Source organism: Dendrobates tinctorius, unplaced genomic scaffold (genome assembly GCF_039654945.1).
Source record: "Dendrobates tinctorius isolate UK_male_01 unplaced genomic scaffold, ASM3965494v1 ptg000181l, whole genome shotgun sequence".
NCBI classification, from domain to species: Eukaryota; Metazoa; Chordata; class Amphibia; order Anura; family Dendrobatidae; genus Dendrobates; species Dendrobates tinctorius.
Window position 1 is genome coordinate 10087986 of NW_027361848.1, and position 24057 is coordinate 10112042.

At 44.9% G+C, this 24057-nt stretch overlaps 1 protein-coding gene across 2 annotated transcripts in view; it reads left to right on the plus strand.

The window, feature by feature from the left end:
• The window catches only part of FSAF1 (40S small subunit processome assembly factor 1), a 206768-nt gene that overhangs the window by 182181 nt on the left and 530 nt on the right, over nt 1-24057 (plus strand). The window lies entirely within an intron of this gene.

Here is a 24057-nt window from a genome sequence, read left to right on the forward strand (position 1 = left end):
ATATAAAAATGGCCCTGAAGCAACTAAGCTTCAAAAACTAAATCAGCACTCAGGTACTTTCAGAAGACAGAGCTAACGGAACACTGCACACTCCAGCAGGGAGTGGCAGAATCCAAAAAGCAAGAAAAACAAAAACAAATCTTAAATGCAAAAAGGCAAAACAGAAAACTTAGCTTTAGGAGAGCAGGAATCAGACTGGTGTCCAAGAGTCCACAGAGAAATCACCCGCAGGGCAGAAAGGGCATAGGCTGCCTTAAATCCAGTCAGTGACTCCACTCAGCCAATCGTCTTCATTAGTCCCAGGTGCCTGATAATCAGGCTCACTACCTTCCTTCACTAGAACAGGGAGTTCACCAGGCCTCAGTGACGGAGGGGAAAATGAACTCACAACACCGCCCCTCATTATGATGTCATAATGCCCCTATTTGCATACTGGGGAAACAGTGTGTGTGTGTCAAGCCCCGCCCCTCATTATGATGTCACAATGCTTGCCATGGCGACGCTGATGTCATCATAGGTTGCAAGCCCCACCGCCACTCATTATAATGTCATAATGGTTGACTATGGGATGGAGGATGTGTGATGGGTATATGGGCACTGGACTATGGGATGGAGGATATGTATGACGGGTATATGGGCACGGGACTATGAGATGGCGGATATGTATGATGGGTATATGGGCACGGAACTATGGGATGGAGGATATGTAGGATGGGTATATGGGCATGGGACTATGAGATGAAGGATGTGTGAAGGATATATGGGCACGGGACTATGGGATGGAGGATATGTACGATGGGTATATGGGCATGGGACTATGAGATGAAGGATGTGTGATGGGTATATGGGCATTCGACTATGGGATGGAGGATATGTACGATGGGTATATAGGCATGGGACTATGGGATGGAGGATGTGTGATGGGTATATGGGCACGGGACTATGGGATGGAAGATATGTATGACGGGTATATGGGCACGGGACTATGGGATGGAGGATGCGTGATTGGTATATGGGCATGGGACTATGGGATGGAGGATGTGTGATGGGTATATGGGCACTCGACTATGGGATGGAGGATATGTATGATGGGTATATGGGCACGGGCCTATGGGATGTAGGATGTGTGATGGGTATATGGGCATGGGACTATGGGATGGAGGATGGGTATATGGGCACGGGCCTATGGGATGGTGGATATGTATGATGGGTATATGGGCATGGGCCTATGGGATGGTGGATATGTATGATGGGTATATGGGCATGGGATTATGGGATGGAGGATATGTATGATGGGTATATGGGCACGGGCCTATGGGATGGAGGATAATTATAATTTGTTATAACTAACCACATTTAGTTACTATGCCCGGGCAGCACCGGGCTCTTCAGCTAGTCTAATATATAAAGCTCAAAGTGTGTATGTATGTGTGTGTGTGTATGTCCGGGATAGGCATCCGCACCGTCGCAGCTACAGCCACAAAATTTGGCACAGTCACACGTCTGGACCCCGAGAGTGTCCTAGGCTATGTTGTGTGGCGAAATTTTAACCCCGCGTGTTCCAATTCACCAAACAATTTTGCCCCCATCTTCATTATGGGGGGAAAAGTGTGTGCGTGTCAAGCCCCGCCCCTCAATGATGTCATAATGCCCCTATCTACATAATGGGGAAACTGTGTGCGTATCAAGCCCCGCCCCTCATGATGTCATAATGGTTGCCATGGCGACGCTGATGTCATCATAGGTTGCAAGCCCCGCCGCTCATTATGATGTCATAATGGTTGACTATTGGATGGAGGATGTGTGATGGGTATATGGGCACTGGACTATGGGATGGAGGATATGTATGATGGGTATATGGGCACGGGACTATGGGATGGAGGATGTGTGATGGGTATATGGGCACTGGAATATGGGATGGAGGATATGTATGATGGGTATATGGGCACGGGACTATGGGATGGCGAATATGTATGATGGGTATATGGGCATGGGACTATGGGATGGAGAATATGTATGATGGGTATATGGGCATGGGACTATGGGATGGAGGATGTGTGATGGGTATATGGGCACTCGACTATGGGATGGAGGATATGTATGATGGGTATATGGGCACGGGCCTGTGGGATGGTGGATATGTATGATGGGTATATGGGCACGGGACTATGGGATGGAGGATAATTTTAATTTGCTAAAACTAACCACAGTTAGTTACTACGCCCGGGCAGCGCCGGGCTCTTCAGCTAATATATATATAATGTACTGCTCAAAAAAATAAAGGGAACACTTAGACCACAGAATATAACTCCAAGTAAATCATACTATCCACTTTGTATATCAGTGCGGCTTCCTATCAATTTCACATGCTGTTGTGCAAATGGAATAGACAACAGATGGAAATTATTGGCAATTATCAAGACACCCTCAATAAAGGAGTGGTTCTGCAGGTGGAGACCACATCTCAGTACCAATGCTTTCTGGCTGATGTTTTGGTCACTTTTGAATGTTGGTTGTGCTTTCACACTCGTGGTAGCATGGGATGGACTATACAACCCACACAAGTGGCTCAGGTAGTGCAGCTCATCCAGAATGGCACATCAATGCGAGCTGTGGCAAGAAGGTTTGCTGTGTCTGTCAGCGTAGTGTCCAGAGGCTGGAGGCGCTATCGGGAGACAGGCCTGTACATCAGGAGATGTGGAGGGGGTCGTAGGAGGGCAACAACTCAGCAGCAGGACTGCTACCTCTGCCTTTGTACAAGGAGGAACATGGGAGCACTACCAGAGCCCTGCAAAATGACCTCCAGCAGGCGACAAATGTGCATGTTTCTGCACAGACGGTTAGAAATCGACTCCATGAGGATGGTCTGAGGGCCCGACGTCCACAGATGGGGGTTGTGCTCACAGCCCAACACCGTGCAGGATGCTTGGGATTTGCCACAGAACACCAGGATTGGCAAATTCGTCACTGGCACCCTGTGCTCTTCACAGATGAAAGCAGGTTCACACTGAGCATGTGGCAGATATGACAGAGTCTGGAGACGCCATGGAGAGTGATCTACTGCTTACAACATCATTCAGCATGACCGGTTTGGCAGTGGGTCAGTAATGGTGTGGGGTCACTTTTCTTTGGAGGGCTGCACAGCCCTCCATGTGCTCGCCAGAGGTAGCCTGACTGCCATTAGGTACCAAGATGATATACTCAGACCCCTTGTGAGACCATATGCTGGTGCGGTTGGCCCTGGGTTCCTCCTATGCAGGACAATGCCAGACCTCATGGCTGGAGTGTGTCAGCAGTTCTTGTAAGATTAAGGCATTGAAGCTATGGACTGGCCCACTCATTCCCCAGACCTGAATCCGATTGAGCACATCTGGGACATCATGATGCTTTAGTCCAGGTCTGGGAGGAGATCCCACAGGAGACCATCCTGCGCCTCACAGGAGCATGCCCACCAGGCGTTGTATAGTAGGGAGATCATACAGGCACGGAGACCACACACAACACTGAGCATCTTTTCCTTGTCATGAGGCATTTCCACTGAAGTTGGATCAGCCTGTGATTTGATTTTCCACTTTGATTTTGAGTATCATTCTAAATCCAGACCTCCATAGGCTATTCATTTTGATTTACATTGATAATTGTTATGTTTCATTGTTCTGAACACATTCCACTATGCAATGAATAAAATTTGCAACTGGAATATTTCATTCAGAGATATCTAGGATGTGGTATTTTAGTGTTCCCTTTATTTTTTGAGCTGTGTGTGTGTGTGTGTGTGTGTGTGTGTGTGTGTATATATATATATATATATATATATATATATATATATATATATATATATATATATATACACTACCGTTCGAAAGTTTAGGGTTACTTAAACTTCTTTATTTTTTAAAGAAAAGCAGTTTTTTCCAATGAAGCTAACATTAAATGATTCAGAAATACACTCTATACATTGTTAATGTGGTAAATCACTATTCTAGCTGCAAACGTCTGGTTTGTAATGCAATATCTTCATAGGTGTATAGAGGCCCATTTCCAACAACCATCACTCCAGTGTTCTAATGGTACTTTGTGTTTGCTAACTGTGTAAGAAGGCTAATAGATGGTTAGAATACCCTTGAAAACCCTTGTGCAAGTATGTTAGCACAGCTGAAAACAGTTTGGCTGATTAGAGAAGCTATAAACCTGACCTTCCTTTGAGTTAGTTGAGAATCTGGAGCATTAGATTTGTTGGTTCCATTAAACTCTCAAAATGGCCAGAAAAGAAAAGAACTTTCATGTGAAACTCGACAGTCTATTCTTGTTCTTCGAAATGAAGGTAATTCCATGTAAGAAATTGCCAAGAAACTGAAGATTTCCTACAATGCTGTGTACTACTCCCTTCAGAGGAGAGCACAAACAGGCTCTAGCCAGAACAGAAGAAGTGTGAGGCCCCGCTGCACAACTGAGCAACAAGACAAGTACATTAGAGCCTGTAGTTTGGAAAATCGATGCCTCACAGGTCCTTAACTGGCAGCTTCATTAAATAGAACACGCAACACGCCAGTGTCAACATCTACAGTAAAGAGGCGACTCCAGGATGCTGGCCTTCAGAGCAGAGTGGCAAAGGAAAAACGATATCTGAGACTGGCTAATAAAAGGAAAAGTTTAATATGGACAAAAGAACAGAGACATTGGACAGAGGAAGACTGGAAAAAAGTGTTATGGACAGACGAATTCAAGTTTGTACAAGGTAAAAAAGATTTTGAATAAGGAAGGCTATCACTCCATTTTGCAGTGCCACGCCATACCCTGTGGACTGCACTTGATTGGAGCCAATTTCATCCTACAACAGGACAATGACCTAAACCACACCTCCAAATTATGAACTATTTAGGGAAGAAGCAGGCAACTGGTATTCTATCTGTAATGGAGTGGCCAGCGCAGTCACCAGATCCTAACCCCATTGAGCTGTTGTGGATGCAGCTTGACTGTTCCATGATTAAGCCCTCTTAGGGTGAAACGCGTAGGAAATTGCTCCCCTCCATATGTCTCTTTATGTCGTTTTTACCTGATGGTCTGAAGATTTTATATTCTCAATAAAGCAATTATTATTTTATCTCCTGGAGACGCTGGAAAAATCCTTCTTTATGTTGTGCATGCACTATACAGTCATGGCCAAAAGTTTTGAGAATGACACAAATATTATATTTTCACATGATCTGCTGCCCTCTGGTTTTTATGTGTGTTTGTCAGATGTTTTTATCACATACAGAAATATAATTGCAACAATATTATGAGTAACAAAAGGTTATATTGACAGTTAGAATGAGTTAATGCAGCAAGTCAATATTTGCAGTGTTGACCCTTCTTCTTCAGGACCTCTGCAATTCTCCCTGGCATGCTCTCAATCAACTTCTGGATCAAATCCTGACTGATAGCAGTCCATTCTTGCAAAATCAATGCTTTTATTTTGTCTGAATTTGAAGGTTTTTGTTTGTCCACCCGTCTCTTGATGATAGACCACAAGTTCTCAATGGGATTAAGATCTGGGGAGTTTCCAGGCCATGGTCCCAAAATCTCTATGTTTTGTTCCCTGAGCCATTTAGTTATCACCTTTGCTTTATGGCAAGGTGCTCCATCATGTTGAAAAAGGCATTGTTGATCGCCAAACTGCTCTTGGACGGTTGGGAGAATTTGCTCTCGGAGGACATTCTGGTACCATTCTTTATTCATGGCTGTGTTTTTAGTCAAGACTGAGAGAGAGCCCACTCCCTTGGCTGAGAAGCAACCCCACACATGAATGGTTTCAGGATGCTTGACAGTTGGCATGAGACAAGACTGGTGGTAGCGCTCACCTGGTCTTCTCCGAATCAGCCGTTTTCCAGATGTCCCAAACAATCGAAAAGGGGATTCATCAGAGAAAATGACTTTACCCCAGTCCTCAGCAGTCCACTCCCTGTACCTCTTGCAGAATATCAGTCTGTCCATGATGTTTTTTCTGGAGAGAAGTGGCTTCTTTGCTGCCCTCCTTGAGACCAGGCCTTGCTCCAAGAGTCTCCGCCTCACAGTGCGTGCAGATGCACTCACACCTGCCTGCTGCCATTCCTGAGCAAGCTCTGCACTGATGGTAGCCCGATCCCGCAGCTGAAACACTTTTAAGAGACCGTCCTGGCGCTTGCTGGTCTTTCTAGGGCGCCCTGGAGCCTTTTTGGCAACAAGGGAACCTCTCTCCTTGAAGTTCTTGATGATGCAATAGATTGTTGACTGAGGTGCAATCTTTCTAGCTGCGATACTCTTCCCTGTTAGGCCATTTTTGTGCAGTGCAATGATGACTGCACGTGTTTCTTTAGAGATAACCATGGTTAACAGAAGAGAAACAAGTATGCCAAGCACCAGCCTCCTTTTAAAGTGTCCAGTGGTGTCATTCTTACTTAATCATGACTGATCTCCAGCCCTGTCCTCATCAACACCCACACCTGTGTTAATGGAGCAATCTCTGAAACGATGTTAGCTGGGCCTTTTAAGGCAGGGCTGCAATGATGTTGAAATGTGTTTTGAGGGATAAAGTTCATTTTCTAGGCAAATACTGACTTTGCAAGTAATTGCTGTTAAGCTGATCACTCTTTATAACATTCTGGAGTATATGCAAATTGTCATTAGAAAAAAAATGAAGCAGTAGACTTTGTAAAAATTAATATTTGTGTCATTCTCAAAACTTTTGGCCATGACTGTACACCCGGTTCAGGGTGTTTCCGTGCGTCGGAGGTGTGATCAGGAGTGAAGAGGGGTGAGCTGAATACTTCTTGTTTGTGCAGCTTGACCGTATGGTACGCAAAAAGTGCCCATCAAGCCAAACCAACTTGTGGGAGGGGCTTCTGGAAGAATGGGGTGAAATTTCTCCAGATTACCTCAGGAAATTAACTGCTAGAATGCCAAAGGTCTGCAATGCTGTAATTGCTGCAAAGGGAGCATTCTTGGACGAAAGCAAAATTTGAAGGAGAAAATTATTATTCCAAATAAAAATCTTTTTTTCGAACCTTGTCAATGTCTGGACTAGATTTTAAATTCATTTGGCAACACATTTGATTAATAAAAGTATGAGTTTTGACGGAAAACACAAAATTGTCTGGGTGACCCCAAACTTTTGAACGATTATGTATGTATATATATGTGTGTGTGTGTATGTATGTATGTGTGTGTATGTGTATACAGTATATATATATATATATATATATATATATATATATATATATATATATTACACATATATACACACACATATTATATGCGTATATACAAATGTTTATCGCCATGTACGGAATGACCCGTCCTATAAAACGGTCACGCTAGTTAACACGTGATCTAGGAGACGAATGTAAAAAAAAATGGTATAGCTGAAAACATCATCTTGTCTCAGAAAAAAAAAGCCGCCATACAACTTCACCCAAGCGGAGAAACAGTTATAGCTCTCAGACTACAGCGATGCAAAAAACATTTTTTTTCTATGAAATAGTTTTTATTGTATAAAAGTGGCAAAACAAAGCCATGATATTAATGTACTGATTGCTGTAATCAAACTGACTCCAAAAATAAAGCTGCTTTACCTCTTTTACCCACATGGTGAACAGCTTAAAAAAAATACTGACTGGCTGGATTTTGTTCATTTTGCCTCCAAAATAATAATTTGCCAGTGTCTTTTTTTAAGCCTGCACACAAGTGCCCGTCGGTCACAGTTTAGTACACCTCTGAAAAGGACACCTCTGAACAGAGGCCAGACGGAGTCCATAGTAATTCTGTTTCCCCATTACAGTGAATGGATCCTGAAAGGGAATCTGTCAGTAGGATTATGCACCGTAACCTGCAGACAGTATCAGGTTGGCACCGTTATACTGATTAAAATGATACCTTGGTTCATGAACCGCTGCACGACCAGCTCTACCCTCGCCTACTGTATTACCACCCATCCCTTGAAGATTGTGAGCCCTCGCGGGCAGGGTCCTCTCTCCTCCTGTACCAGTTATGACTTGTATTGTTTAAGATTATTGTACTTGTTTTTATGTATACCCCTCCTCACATGTAAAGCGCCATGGAATAAATGGCGCTATAACAATAAATAATAATAATAAATAATAATAATAATGAAATCAGTCTTGTTATTTAATCTTTATTTTCAGTTTTGTGCTAATGATATGCTCGTGCTCCGGGGCAGCCTGTTGAGGGGGATCTTCATGTGGTGCGCTGATTAGGAATTTACCTGTATGGCTTCTGACAGGTCACTGGTCTCTGTGTTGTGTTCCCTGGTTTACATAATGAATACATGTACATACTTTAAAAAAAAATAAAAAAAAAAAAATTTGCAGGCATTTGCATGGCACCTGCGCTGCAGCATAATCGCATGTGTAATGTGCAGTTGATAACTGTGCTATGATGTTTTCCTGAGAAGAATTTAAAAAAGAAACATTTTAAAATGGCGCTCGCTGCGCCTGCACAATAGCAGCTCTCTGTGTATATAGATGTGATCCAATAGGTGCTACTGCGCATGCGCCGACATCTTGGAGGAGGAAAATATAACTGAAAATAAAGATTAAACAACAACCACAAGACAGATTTCATCAACTTAGGTATCATTTTAATCAATATAACGGTGTCGACCTGACACTGTGTAGATTACTGTGCACAATCCTGCTGACAGGTTCCCTTTAAGGGGGAAGAGGGGTGGAGTTTTATCAGAATTGCGTCACTCAGATTTAGAAAGCTCGATTGTGTATGCTCAGCATAGAGCGCAGGATACATTTGATGCAAAATGTTCCCTATAAAATCGTCAGCTTAGTTCACAGAAAAGCAAGTCCCTGCTCAGGTTCGTCATCTGTTAACGCTAATATAGGGTCTTCCACAATACTGGTAGCACAAAGGTTCTGGAAAAAGCTATGGATCCTTGCTTCCCAAAAAAATCCAGCAAATTCTGCACTCCCAAATCCAAATGCGATGAGAGCCCAATTAATTTACGGTGTGTGTCTCCAGAAGCATGAGCTGGGCACAATGTATGGGCACTACAATGGCAGATTTGGAAATTTCACTCATCATCTACTACTGCTTGTTTCTAGAAAACACCCATGGAATCAAAATAATCACTACACCTTTAGATAAATTCCCAGAAGGGTGTAATTTCCAAGTATGGGCAACAGGGCTGCCACTAGGAATTTCAGGGCCCCATACTGGCAAAATTTTCAGGGCCCCCTTGAGACTCCACCCAGGCTCCACCCCTCGAACTGTCCACGGTCCCACCGCTGTCTCTTGCAAAAACTCCACTTCTCACCAATCACACATTAACAGTTCCCATCTCCAGATCACACACACAGCCAGCAGCTCTTGTTTTGGCCAAAAGATTTTTTAAATCTGCCACCACGACAAGGTAGACTCCTTTGGCGAGGCTCTACTATAACCTATTAACTATTTGTTAAAATATCCAATACAATTTAGGTATTTTTTTTTAATTTTTAAAACGACCAATAATATCACATCCAAAGGGACAAATACCACCGCACCATGTTGAGACCACATATTACCACCACATAGTGTCCTATAATACCACATACAAGTAACAAATACAGCCACACCATGACCAGACCACATATTACCACCACAGTGACAGAATAATAGCACATACAAGGCACAAATACCACCGCACCATGCCCAGACCACATATTACCACTGTTACAGAACCCCCCAGCACACCGAATAGGAGATGTATGCCCTTATTGCAGCAACCGACCGGCTGCGACCCCCTAGGCAGAGGTAAGCAAGATATTCCACTGCTGCCATCAGTGTAACGGGGTTTTCTGGGCTGTAAAACCTCTTACATTACCACCCCGTTTCTCAGGAGGTTCACCCTGCTTTTCCTCACTTCTGAATGAAGGACGCTGGTTCGAAAGGCTTTGTAACATGGGAACATATAAAAGATTACTGCTACTCCATGTATTTCCAGTATGACAACATTTTACTCATCGGTCTCAGAATATATACATACAGAGGGCATGCCAATCAATGTGTGTCCTGCCAGTAGATAACAGGCTCCAATTAAGACGCCAGACATACATTACAATAGCCCTGGGATTTACAAAGGTGGGGGGAGATCAGAAGTGGGATATCTTGTTTACCTCTGCCCAGGGGGTCGCAGCCGGTCGGTTGCTGCAATAAGGGCATACATCTATTCGGTGTGCTGGGGGGGTTCTGTAACAACCACCACATGGTGACTGAATACTACAATACTGATCATTAATAAAGAAACAATACTATCACCATAAGTGCCATTATGCACAGGAGATCTGTACTTAGTATGCAGTGTCTGTGTACAGGTAATACAGTGATCACCGGTGACATGCACAGGACCTCTATATCGTGCCAGTGTACAGATAATACAGTGATCTGGTGACATTGTACACAGGAACTCTATATAGTGTACAGTGTCAGTGCACAGGTAACAGTGATCACTGGTGACATTGTAGAAAGGCACTCTGTGTATAGTGTCAGTGTACAGGTAACACACTGACTCACCAGTGATGTGTCTAGGTGAAGTCCTTTATCTTCGCCTTTCATCCAGCACAGAACGCCATCACGTCTTCCAGCCAGGGCTCGTCTCTGCAGGAAGTAACACAGTTATCTAGAGCTCCACTTGCAGAACACATTACTTAATTTTTTCCTAACTTCTACACCACACCAGATGAAGAAAAAAAGGCGACACAGTGTCGCTCTGCACAGTAACAGGACCTCCCCCCATTTAACCCCTTACCTACAATGGACGTAATATTCCGTCCATGTGACCCTGGACCTAACTACCATGGACGGAATATTACGTCCCAGCGATCAGCGGCGCCCACGTGGTGAGCGCCGCTAATCGCGGCCGGGTGTCAGCTGATTATCACAGCTGACACCCGGCACAATGTGTCAGGGGCGGTCACGGACCGCCCCCGACACGTTAACCCCTTGTACACCGCGATCAAACGCGATCGCGGTGTACCGGGGGTTAAAGGGAAGCATCGGCAGGGAGGGGGCTCCCTCCGTGCTTCCCTGAGCCCCCCACGGCAGCGCAATGTGCAGCGCTGCTGCGGGGGGCTCTTTCCCTACAGGCCCCCGGATCCAAGATGGCGACGGGGGCCTGCAGGGAGCTGGCTTCCTCATGCCTGCAAAGCGCAGGCATGAGGAAGTCTGCAGAACTGCCTGTGACAGATTGCTGATCTGTCACAGTGATCTGTGATGTGACAGATCAGCGATCTGTCACAGGACAGTGATGTCCCACCTGGGACAAGGTAATAAAGTAAAAAAAAAAAAGTTAAAAATAATTTAAAAAAAAAAATCGCTAAATAAATTAGTAAAAAAAAAAAAAATATTCCCCAATAAATCCATTTTTTCAAAATAAAAATAAGACAAAAACAATAAAAGTACACATATTTGGTATCGCCGCGTCCGTAGCGACCCTCCCTATAAAACTGTCCCATAGGTTAACCCCTTTAGCGAACCCCTTAAAAAATAAAAATAAAAAACGAAGCAAAAAATAATGATTTATTATCATACCACCGAACAAAAAGTGCAATAACGCGCGATCAAAAAGACGCATATAAATATCCATGGTACCGCTGAAAACGTCATCTTGTCCCGCAAAAAACGAGCCGCCATACAGCATCATCCGCAAAAAATAAAAAAGTTTTAGCTCGCAGAATAAAGCGATACAAAAATAATTATTTTTTATATAAAATTGTTTTCATTGCAAAAAACCGACAAAACATAAAAAAACGACCTAAATGAGGTATCGCTGTAACCGTACTGACCCGAAGAATAAAACCGCTTTATCAATTTTACCGCACGCGGAACGGTGTAAACGCACCCCCCAAAAGAAATTCATGAAACGCTGGTTTTTGTTCATTCTGCGTCCCAAAAATCGGAATAAAAAGCGATCAAAACATGTCACGTGCCCGAAAATGGTGCCAATGAAAACGTCAACTCGTCCCGCAAAAAATAAGACCTCACATGACTCAGTGGGTCAAAATACGGAAAAATTATAGCTCACAATAGCTGCCAAACATAAAAACCGCCATAAATAGTAAATCAAACCCCCTGTTATCACACCCTTAGTTAGGGAAAAATAATAAAACTAAAAAAAATGTATTTATTTCCATTTTCCCGCTAGGGTTAGGGCTAGGGCTAGGGCTCAGATTAGGGTTAGGGGTGTGTTGGGGTTAGGGTTGGAGTTATAATTGGGGGGTTTCCACTGTTTGGGCACATCAGGTGCTCTCCAAAGGCAACATGGCATCTGATCTCAATTCCAGCCAATTCTGCGTTGAAAAAGTCAAATGGTGCTCCTTCCCTTCCAAGCTCTGCCATGCGCCCAAACAGTGTTTTACCCCCACATGTAGGGTATCAGCCTACTCAGGACAAATTACAAAACAACTTTTGAGGTCCAATTTCTCCTGTTACCCTAAGGAAAATAAAAAATTGGGGGCAAAAATATAATTTTGCGGAAAAAAATGTTTTTTTTATTTTCACGCCCAGGCGTTATAAACTTCTGTGAAGCACTTGGGGATTCAATATGCTCTCCACACATCTAGATAAGTTCCGTGGGGGGTCTAGTTTCCAAAATGGGGTCACTTGTGGGTAGTTTCAATAGTTTAGGTACATCAGGGGCTTTCCAAACGCACATGACACCCGCAGACCAATCCATCAAAGTCTGCATTCCAAAACGTCACTACTTCCCTTCCGAGCCCCGACGTGTGCCAATACAGTAGTTTTCTCCCACATATGAGGTATCAGCGTACTCAGGACAAATTGGACAACAACTTTTGGGGTCCAATTTCTACTGCAACCCTTGGGAAAATAAAATATTGGTGGCTAAGCGATCATGTTTGTGGAAAAAATATGATTTTTTTTTACTTTCATGCCCTGGCGTTATAAACTTCTGTGAAGCCCTTGGGGGTTCAAAGTGCTCACCACACATCTAGATAAGTTCCTCAGGGGGTTTAGTTTCCAAAATGGGGTCATTTGTGGGGGGTTTCCACTGTTTAGGTACATTAGGGGCTCTCCAAAGGCAACATGACACCCGCAGACCATTCCATCAAAGTCTGCATTCCAAAACGTCACTACTTCCCTTCCGAGCCCCGACGTGTCCCCATACAGTAGTTTTCTCCCACATATGGGGTATCAGCATACTCAGGACAAATTGGACAACAACTTTTGGGGTCCAATTTCTCCTGTTACCCTTGGGAAAATAAAAAAAATAGGGACTAAAAGATGTTTGTGGAAAAAATACGATTTTTTTATTTTCACGCCCGGACGTTATAAACTTCAGTGAAGCACTGGGGGGTTCAAAGTGCTCACCACACATCTAGATAAGTTCCTTGGGGGGTCTAGTTTCCAAAATGGTGTCATTTGTGGGGGGTTTCTACTGTTTTGGTACATCAGGGGCTTTCCTAACGCGACATGGTGTCCGATCTCAATTCCAGCCAAAAACGTCAAATGGCGCTGCTTCCCTTCCGAGCTCTGCCATGCGCCCAAATAGTGGTTTACACCCACATGTGGGGTATCAGCGCACTCAGGATAAATTGCACAATATCTTTTAGGGTCCTGTTACTTTTGGAAAAATAAGAATTGAGGGTGAAAAGATCATTTTTGTGGAAAAAAATATGATTTTTTAATTGTACCGCTGTACGTTATAAACTTCTGTGAAGCCCTTGGGGGTTCAAAGTTCTCGCCACACATCTAGATAAGTACCTTGGGGGGTCTAGATTCCAAAATGGTGTCATTTGTGGGGGGTTTCCACTGTTTTGGTACATCAGGGATTTTCCAATCGCGACATGGTGTCCGATCTCAATTCTAGCCAAAAACGTCAAATGGCGCTGCTTCCCTTCCGAGCTCTGCTATGCGCCCAAATAGTCATTTACACCCACATATGGGGTATCAGCGTACTCAGGACAAATTGCACAATAACTTTTAGGGTCCTGTTACCCTTGGAAAAATAAAAATTGGGGGTGAAAAGATCATTTTTGTGGAAAAAATATGATTTTTTAATTGTACCGCTGTACGTTATAAACTTCTGTGAAGCCCTTGTGGGTTCAAAGTTCTCACCACATATCTAGATAAGTTCCTTGGGGGGTCTAGTTTCCAAAATGGGGTCACTTGGGGGGTTTCCACTGTTTAGGTACATCAGTGGCTCTCCAAACGCGACATGGCGTCCGATCTGAATTCCAGCCAATTTTGCATTGAAAAAGTCAAACGGCGCTCCTTCCCTACTGAGGTCTGCCATGCGCCGAAACAGTGGTTCCCCCCCACATATCAGGTATCAGCGTACTCAGGACAAATTGCACAATAACTTTTGCAGTCCAATTTCTCCTGTTACCCTTGGTAAAATAAAGAAAATTGAACCTGAAGTATTTTTTTTGTGAAAAAAAGTTAAATATTCATTTTTTTTTTAATATTCAAAAAATTCCTGTGACGCACCTAAAGGGTTAATAAACTTCTTGAATGTGGTTTTAAGCACCTTACGGGGTGCAGTTTTTAGAATGGTGTCACTTTTGGGTATTTTCTATCATATAGACCCCTCAAAGTGGCTTCAAATGTGATGTGGTCCCTAAAAATAAAATGGTGTTGCAAAAATGAGAAATCGCTGGTCAATTTTTAACCCTTATAACTTCCTAACAAAAAAAAAATTTTGGTTCCAAAATTGTGCTGATGTAAAGTAAACATGTGGGAAATGTTATGTATTAAGTTTTTTGTGTGCCGTATCGCTGTGATTTAAGGGCATAAAAATTCAAAGTTGGAAAATTGCGAAATTTTCAAAATGTTCGCCAAATTTCCGTTTTTTTCACAAATAAACGCAAGTTATTTGAATGCAGTTTTACCACTAACATGAAGTACAATATGTCACGAGAAAACAATGTCAGAATCACCGGGATCCATGGAAGCATTCCAGAGTTATGACCTCATAAAGGTACAGTGGTCAGAATTGTAAAAATTGGCCCGTGAGTTAACGTGCAAACCACCCTTGGTAGTGAAGGGGTTAAAAAAGTATCCTCAAAAAAATAAAATACATCACTGCAGTAATAATATCCCTTAATTAGCCCCTATGGTAATATCTCCAATCCTAGAACCCCGTGCATCTCAATCCTGGCTCCAGCCATATTTTCTCTCATCCTGCCCTCACGAGTATCCATTCTGCCCCCATATGATCTCCCGATCCTGCTCCATCTGTTTTCATCGTATCCATCCTGCCCACTCCTGTGCCTCGCATTCTGCCCCGTGTCTCACATTCCGCCTCCGTGTCTCACATTCTGCCCCTCCTGTGTCTCACTGTCACATTCTGCCCCTGTATCCATTCTGCCCCTCCTGTGTCTCACTGTCACATTCTGCCCCATATCCATTCTGCCCCCTCCTGTGTCTCACTGTCACATTCTGCCCCCGTATCTCACATTCTGCCCCTCCTGTGTCTCACTGTCACATTCTGCCGTGTATCCATTCTGCCCCTCCTGTGTCTGACACATTCTGTCCCATGTCTCACATTCTGCCCCCAAGTCCATTCTGCCCCCGCCCCCCCGTGTCTCACATTCTGCTCCCAGCCCCCCGTTTCTCACATTCTGCCCCGTGTCCATTCTGCCCCCTCCTGTGTCTCACTGTTACATTCTGCCCCCTCCTGTGTCTTAGTGTCACATTCTGCCCCCGTGCCTCACATTCTTCGCCCTCCTGTGTCTCACTGTCACATTTTGCCTCCGTGTCCATTCTGCCCCCTCCTGTGTCTCACTGTCACATTCTGCCCCCTCCTGTGTCTTACTGTCACATTCTGCCCCCTCCTGTGTCTCACTGTCACATTCTGCCCCCTCCTGTGTCTCACTGTCACATTCTGCCCCGTGTCTATTCTGCCCCATCCTGTGTCTCACTGTCACATTCTGCCCCCGCGACTCTCATTCTGCCCCCATGTCTCGCATTCTGCCACGTGTCCATTCTGCCCCCGTGTCTCACTCTGCCCCGGGCACCCTGGATTGCCGCTTTCATTAAAAATAATTAAGAAATTCTTCTTACCTGGCCACGCTCCTGTGGCGAAGCTCCTTCCACGCAGCTGAAGCGCGCACTCGCCGGCGACTGACAATGACGTCAGACACCGGCGACGTGCACACTGCGGCTGACGTCAGCTGCCAGCCTGATTGGCTGGCGGCTGTTAACTATTGACATGCGGGCGTGGGCCCGCACGTCAATAGCGTTGAACTGCCACAGCGCAGCTGAGTGCCCGGTTTAGCCTGCCGGTAGGAGCCCGGTGAGCAGATGAGACGGGGCACGATGCGGGCCCCCTCTGTCCACCGGGCCCCATACGCCAGTCAGGGCAGTTGATGGGCAATTCTGCTCTTGTGGAATTTAGAGGCTCTGTATGGAGTCCGCAAACTATTCTCCAAGAGTCAAATAGCGCTCCCTCCCGAGTGTGGCTTAGCAGTACTGTACAGACACACATGGCGTTTTGTCACATTCAAAAGAAATTGTGTGAGAAATTTTTGTGACAGTTTTTACTCATTCCCCCATGTAAAAATGTAAAATGTGGTTAAAACTATTTTTTTGTGCTAAAACAAATTTTCTTCACCACCCAATGAAATAAAATTCTGTGACAAATCCGTGGTGTCAATGTGATCACAGCACCCTTAGATGAACTTGTAGGTCATTGCACCCGCAAACCATAACAACCAAATCTGCTCTACAATTTGGTACTCCTTCCCTACTGAGCATTCCACTGTGCCTGAAAAGTAGTTCCTGATTACATGTAGGGTATCTATTTACACAGGATGCATTGCACAACTAAATGTGAGGTCCATTTTTTTTATTAGCTCTTCTAAAAATTTGGGGCTAAAATCATTTTAGTGATAAAAATGTAATTCTTTCTTTACATTCCAATGATATAAATTTCTGTGAGGCACATGTGTCCATATTTTCACTGAACCCCTAGATGAATTCATTGAGCGGTTTAGGGTAGTTTGTAAAATAGGGTCACTTATGGGTGAATCCGCTGTTATGGCACCTCCGAGGCTCTGCCAATTTGACATGGCAACCTCAAACCATTCCCACAAAATCTAAACTCCAATATGGTGCTCTTTCCCTTTTATGCTTTCCACTTTTGCCTCAAAAGTAGTTTTTGACCTCATATGGGGTATTAGCGTACTCTGGAGATATTGTGTATCAAACTGTACTGTTCATTTTATCCTATTATCCCTTTCCCTTTTGAAAATTAAAAACTTGGTGCAAAAGCAACATTTTAGTGGAAAAAATGATAATTTTCTATTGAGTCAGCCCAATGTTATACAATTCTGTGAATTATCTGAAGGTTAAAAATGCTCAATACACCCCTAGATGAACTCAAAAGATCTCGTTTCCAATTGGGGTCACTTGTGGGGATTTATGCTGTTTTGTCATGTCAGGGGCTCCTCAAATGTGACATGGCATCCTCAATCTATTCCAGCCAAAATTGAGCTGTACAATTCTGTTTTCGCGCCTTCACTTCTGAGCTCTGCTGTGTGTTCACACAGTAGTTTTTCACAGTAGTAGAAGAACTGACCCCTGAGAAAGCAGGTCTTCCCTCTCTGGTAGCAGGAGTGGGCCTTCCCGAGACATCTTCCTCAGCAAGGCAAATCCAGCTTCGTCTTGGCCAAATGGCAACACCAACTTCATCTTGGCCAAAATGCGATGACCAGAATCACCAATGCTCCCTCCTCCTGGATCTTCCTGAGGACCCTTGGGATTATGCAAATTGGAGGGAAGGCGTACAGGAGATGCTCCTCCCCTACCTGGTTTAAGGAATCAATCCCTTCTGGGTTGTCTGCTGGATTGATAGAGTAGAATCTTTGGACCTTGGTGCTCTTCCTGGTCGCAAAGAGATCCAGTCAGGGGTTCCCCACCGATGACACAGTTGAATATTTCTCCAGTCACCTTCCACAACAGCAGCATCGGAGGATGTCTTCCCATCCTAATGGGGGACAGGATACACAGAGGTTAAATACCACTCCCCTTCCTGCAACCACTAGTGTTTTTCCCTGATGGTGCTGCCGTGGCTGGCGATTTGGAGCACCCAGGTCTATTCACTTACCGCTGGGCAGCTGAGTTCTCCACTTGCTGCTCCTGTCTCCATGCACACCATGTGACTCGGGACCCCCTTTTTCCCCGCTCCTCCTGCGCCTCCTTGAGAGGTGAAGCAGAGAAGTGATGTGCAGCTGGGGTTCTCTCGTAGCTCCCCAGCATCCTCTCCTCATGCAGCAGTATCTGGATACAGCGTGCACAGGAAGTGACGGGTGAAGTTCTGGTTCACTTCCTGTGCATTCCACGGTGGAACGCACGCAAGGCCCGGCACTTGTTGGGATTCTCCAGACCAGCTGTCATGTTTGGGGTGTTCCCTTTGGGGTCTTCCCCCCTGCAATCTGGGGAAGGAGGAGCACAACTGTGTAATGCTGGGACCTTGGTTATTTAATCCTGGTCAGGGATGCCTCCAGGTAAGACCCATTGCCTGTGTCTCTGTGTGACCACTGACGGACTGACCATGGACAGTGACAAAACCTACCTTTCTGCCTCTGCAGAGCTCAGCGTCCACCATCCTACTGTAAGTAGTGGATGAAGGTCCTTTCCTATTTGGGTGTCCTTAGGGGAGACTTGGGGTAAGTTCACATTAACGTTCGGCTGAGCTGCGTAGGGATGCATACTTCCTCCGTTAAGCTCTGCCTACTTATGCACTTCTTCCGTTTAACTCCACCTTCTGCATGCATCCTGCGTACCTACCTTTAACATTGGGTGCACAGGACATACGGATGCTTCGTTTTGACGTCCCTGCCGAACGCACAAACGCAACATGTTGCATTTCTGTGCGTTCGGCAGGCACGTCAAAATGACGCATCCGCATGTTGAGCGCACCCAATGTTAAAGATGGGTACGCAGGACGCATGCAGAAGTAGGTTGAGCTAAATGGAAGAAGTGCGGAAGTAGGTGGAGCTTAACGGAGGAAGAACACGGCCCTTCGCAGCTCAGCTGAATGCTAATGTGAAACCGGCCTTAGTCTACCTTTCTCTCTTGTTTTAGGGAAACAAAGTCCCTGCCCGTAAGAAGGATAGAGAGCCCAGCCGCAAGTGTGGCGTATGTGCTATCAAGCTTCCCTCAGCATGTAAGAAGCAGTTTTGCCAGCCCTGCACTGATGATGTGTTGCGTACCGAACAGCAATCTCTGTTGGACAGCATCAAAACCCTCATTAAACAGGAGGTTCAATCCTGTATGTCCATCCTGTCACATGCTCCAATACCACAGCCCCTTCCTCCTAAAAAAAGGAAGTTGGCATTTGTGGAATCTGATTCAGACTCTGGTTCGGAAGAAGTTTGGGAGAATGAGGGTTCCATTTCCACCCTCAGGTCCAATAATAAAAAATATTATTTTTCTTCTGAGGCTATGGAGGAATTAAATGATATAGTGAGAAGCACCATGGGTATTGAGGAGGAGGAGGTAAAGCAGTCAGTACAGGACAAAATGTTTGGGGGGCAATAATCTAATAAACAAGGGTTTTCCCATACATGAAACATTCAGAGCCTTTATCTTTCATGAATGGGACCTTCCTGAGAAAGGGCTTAGCATCCCGTCGGATTTAAAAAAACGTTTTCCCTTAGACGGAGATTGTTCTCTTTGGGAGACTCCCAAGGTAGATGTGCAGGTATCCAAGGTGGCAAAAAGAGGGCCCTTCTATTTGAGGACTCGCCTCAACTTAAAGATCCTATGGATTGTAAGATCGAGAGCTTGCTGAGGAAGTCCTGGGATACCTCCACTAATCTGTAAAAAGCAAATGTGGCTTCCACCTATGTTGCTAGATCCCTATTCCGATGGTTCCGTACTTTAGAAGATCATGCTCACTCAGGGAACTTCTAGGGAGGAAATTCTTGACTCTCTTCCTCTACTTCAGAAAGTTACATGGTTCATTGCCGATGTTTCTGCAGAATCAGTAAGTGTAGTAGCCAAGTCCGCAGTCCTCTCCAGCTCAGCTAGGAGGGCTCTGTGGCTGAAATCATGGCATGGCGATGTCACCTCTAAGGCCAAGCTTTGCACCAATCCCTTTCAGGGACACTAGGTCTTTGGTCCGGCTCTAGATGAGATCTTGAAAAATACAGACAAAATGAAAGCACTCCCTGAACAGTAGAACCCTAGGAAACATCATTTTTTGTTCCTCCCTAGATCAGTCTTCCCAGAAGGAATATAAAGGAAAAGGCAAATCCGGCCATTGGAGCTATCCAAAGGGTGGTAAGGGCAAAAATATCCTTGCCCCCCACCACCAGCAAGCTCTGGACCAGCAGTGACTGCTCCTCTGTCTGGGATCGAAGCTCGGAATTCCTCAGTGGCAATCCATCTCCATGAACCAGTGGGTTCTCTGTACCATTCGGGACGGATTACAGCAAGAGTTCATGAGTCTTCCCCCTCAATGCTTGAGAATTGCCTCATTACAGAGTCTATGCCTTCAAAACTGCTTGCTGTTAGATCTTAAAGGTTTGCTTCAAGCAAATGTGATCTCTTGATTACCCCTCCAAGAGATATGCAGGGGCCCTTTAGTCTCAAATCTTCCTGGTCAAGAAGCCCTCAGGGAAGCACAGAGTTGTCATCAATTTGAAACCCTTGAGTCAAGTGATTACATACAGATGGTTCAAGATGGAATCGATCAAGTCAGCAATGCCCTTTATTGGACAGAGTTGGATAATGGCTACGATAGATCTGGAGGATGCTTATTATCATGTACCAATCCACCCAGACCATCGGAGGTTCCTCAGATTTGCAGTTTCCCATGGTCACCAGGTCAGCCATTACCAATTCAATGTCCTCCCATTTGGCATTTCATCAGCACCACGGGTATTCACTAAAGTTATGGCAGAGGCAGTAATCTTCATTCCCCATCAGGGGATTTGCATCGTTCCATATTTAGATGATTTCCTCATCGTTGCACCATCTATTCCCCATCTAAAACTAGAGGTGGCGAAGCCTTTGCAAATTCTGCAATCTCTGGGCTGGATACCAAATTGGGAAAAATCAGATCTTCATGCTTCACTAAGGAAGAAATTCCTGGGAATACTACTGGATTTGGAAAAAAAAGAACATCCCTTCTTGCCCAGAGATTGACAGCTGGATCTTTTTCAGAAGATCTAAAAAAATTCAGAGACCAGAGGGCTCCCACGCTAAAGGACTCAATGTCGATTCTGGGATCGTTAACATCATGCATCCAGGCAGTGTCCTGGGCCCAAGCTCATACATGAGTCCTCCAGACTCATATTCTTTCATCTTGGGACAGGCATCAAGATTCTCTGACCAAGAGAGTTCCTCTTCCCGGTCATGTGAAGTCTTCCCTTGCGTGGTTGCTAAGCTACTGGAATCTCCAGCAAGGGGTCATCTGGGATCAGCTTCCCCTGAAGATACTCACTTTAGATGCCAGTCAGAGGGGTTGGGGCGCGGTGGTAGAGAAAACCCACTTCCAGGGTTTATAGTCCCCAGAAATCAGAACCAGTTCCTCAAACCTCAGAGAACTGAAGGCGGTAGAACAAGAAATGAAAGCCGCTTCTGCCCTTGTCCAACGTCATCATATATGTGTCTACTCTGACAATATGACCACAGTGGCATACGTCCGTCACCAGGGGGGCACAAAGTACGTCAGATTGAAATTGATCAGTACAAAAATTTTTCTTGGGCAGTGAAACATCTGTCCATTACAGCAGTTTATCTGAAGGGGTCTGCCAATACGCAGGCAGACTTCCTCAGCAGAAGGGACATCCATCCAGGGAAATGGTGCCTCGACCAAACAGTCTTTCTATCCCTAGTGACAAGATGGGGAATTCCAGATGTGGGTCTATTTGCCAATGGCCAGAATGTGATAGTGAAGGCGTTCTTCTCCCTAAATTCAGCAGATGGGGCATTAGGCATATATGCCTTTTCTCACCCTTGGAGGTTCAACCTGGCCTATGCCTTCCCACCGATGCCAATTCTGTCAAGGACTTTACAGAAGATACAGTCCGATCAGGTCACCACGATTCTAATCGTTCCCATGTGGCCGGGAAGGAATTTGTACAGCTCTCTGATGGACATGTCCCAGGAGGGTCCTCTGCCGCTTTCCCAGAAAGACGACCTCCTCCACCTTTCTCCATTAATATTTATTAATGACCTTGTAGGGGGCATAGAGAGTAGAATTTCAATATTTGCAGATGACACTAAACTCTGCAGGGTAATCAATACAGAGGAGGACAATTTTATATTACAGGAGGATTTATGTAAACTAGAAGCTTGGGCTGATAAATGGCAAATGAGCTTTAATGGGGATAAATGTAAGGTCATGCACTTGGGTAGAACGAACAAGATGTATAATTATGTGCTTAATTGTAAAACACTGGGCAAAACAGTCACTGAAAAAGACCTGGGTGTAAGGGTGGACGACAAACTCAGTGGCCAGTGTCAGGCAGCTGCTGCAAAGGCAAATAAAATAATGGGATGCATTAAAAAAGGCATAGATGCTCATGAGCAGAACATAATTTTACCTCTATATAAGTCACTAGTGCGACCACACTTAGAATACTGTGTACAGTTCTGGTCTCCGGTGTATAAGAAAGACATAGCTGAACTGGAGCGGGTGCAGAGAGGAGCGACCAAGGTTATTAGGGAACTAGGGGGTCTGCAATACCAAGACAGGTTATTACACTTGGGGTTATTTAGTTTGGAGAATCGAAGGCTTAGGGGTGATCTTATTACAATGTATAAATATATGCGGGGACAATACCAAGACCTTTCTAATGATCTTTTTACTCTTAGACCTGTGATGGGGACAAGGGGGCATCCTCTACGTCTGGAGGAAAGAAGGTTTAAGCATACTCCCAGACGCGGATTCTTTACTGTTAGAGCAGTGAGACTATGGAACTCTCTGCCATATGATGTTGTAATGAGTGATTCCCTACTAAAATTTAAGAAGGGACTGGATGCCTTTCTTGAAAAGTATAATATTACAGGGTATATACACTAGTTTCCTTAATATTGCGTTGATCCAGGGAGCTAGTCTGATTGCCGTATGTGGAGTCGGGAAGGAATTTTTTTCCCCAATGTGAAGCTTACTGTTTGCCACATGGGTTTTTTTTTGCCTTCCTCTGGATCAACATGTTAGGGCAAGTTAGGATAGGATATGAGTTGAACTAGATAGACTTAAAGTCTCCCTTTAACCTTAATAACTATGTTACTATGTTACTCTGTTACCAGGGTCCTCTGTTACATCCGGACCTTCACAGATTGAACCTTGCGGCCGGTGTGTTTGTACTTTGCTTCCCCGGCGTTACTCTGCATGTCTCTACATTAACCCTTTGCTCCTTTCCCCATAAGTCAGCAGGGATACTGCTGGCTGTTACCTGTATGGAGCCTGCTCAGTTCCCTGCTTTGCTGCGTAGCTGCACATGTGTTGCTAGGTCTTTGCTCTGCTGCTTGACCAAACGCATGTGAGGTCCCTGGTTGCCAGTGTAGAAGCTGTCCACGGGTTGCGAGGTCATATGCAGCTGGTGCTTGACTTTCCACGTGTGTCTAGGCTTGTAGACAATGCCTGGTGCTCTAGGCCTCAGTTCCTGCACTGACTGTGCTGCAATGGCTTCTGTGTGTGCTTAGGGCGTTAGTGTGTGCACTTGAAATGCTGTCCCCAGCCAATTGCTGAGGGGCAGCTCCTTTATAAACTTACCCTGCCCTATGGGCAGGGCTAGAGCTACTCACAACTCACTAAGCTCCTGAACCTTGCCATGTGTGTTTTGTGTCTGTGTCCCTGGACCTCTCCTGTATATGTTTTGGTACCAAAGTCCCTGCCTTGATTCCTGCCTTGTCCTGTTCCCTCGCCCTGCCCTGGAGGCGGTATATCCGGGCCTGAATCCTTGATTCTGTCCTGTACCTGACCATGTCTGAACTGTGTCTGCTGTTATGTTTTGGAATCCCTCTGTGGCTGGATCTCCACACCCAGTGACTCTGAGACTCTTGTAACCGGTGTTCCTGCTGAGCATCTACTACCCTGAGCTCTGACTACCA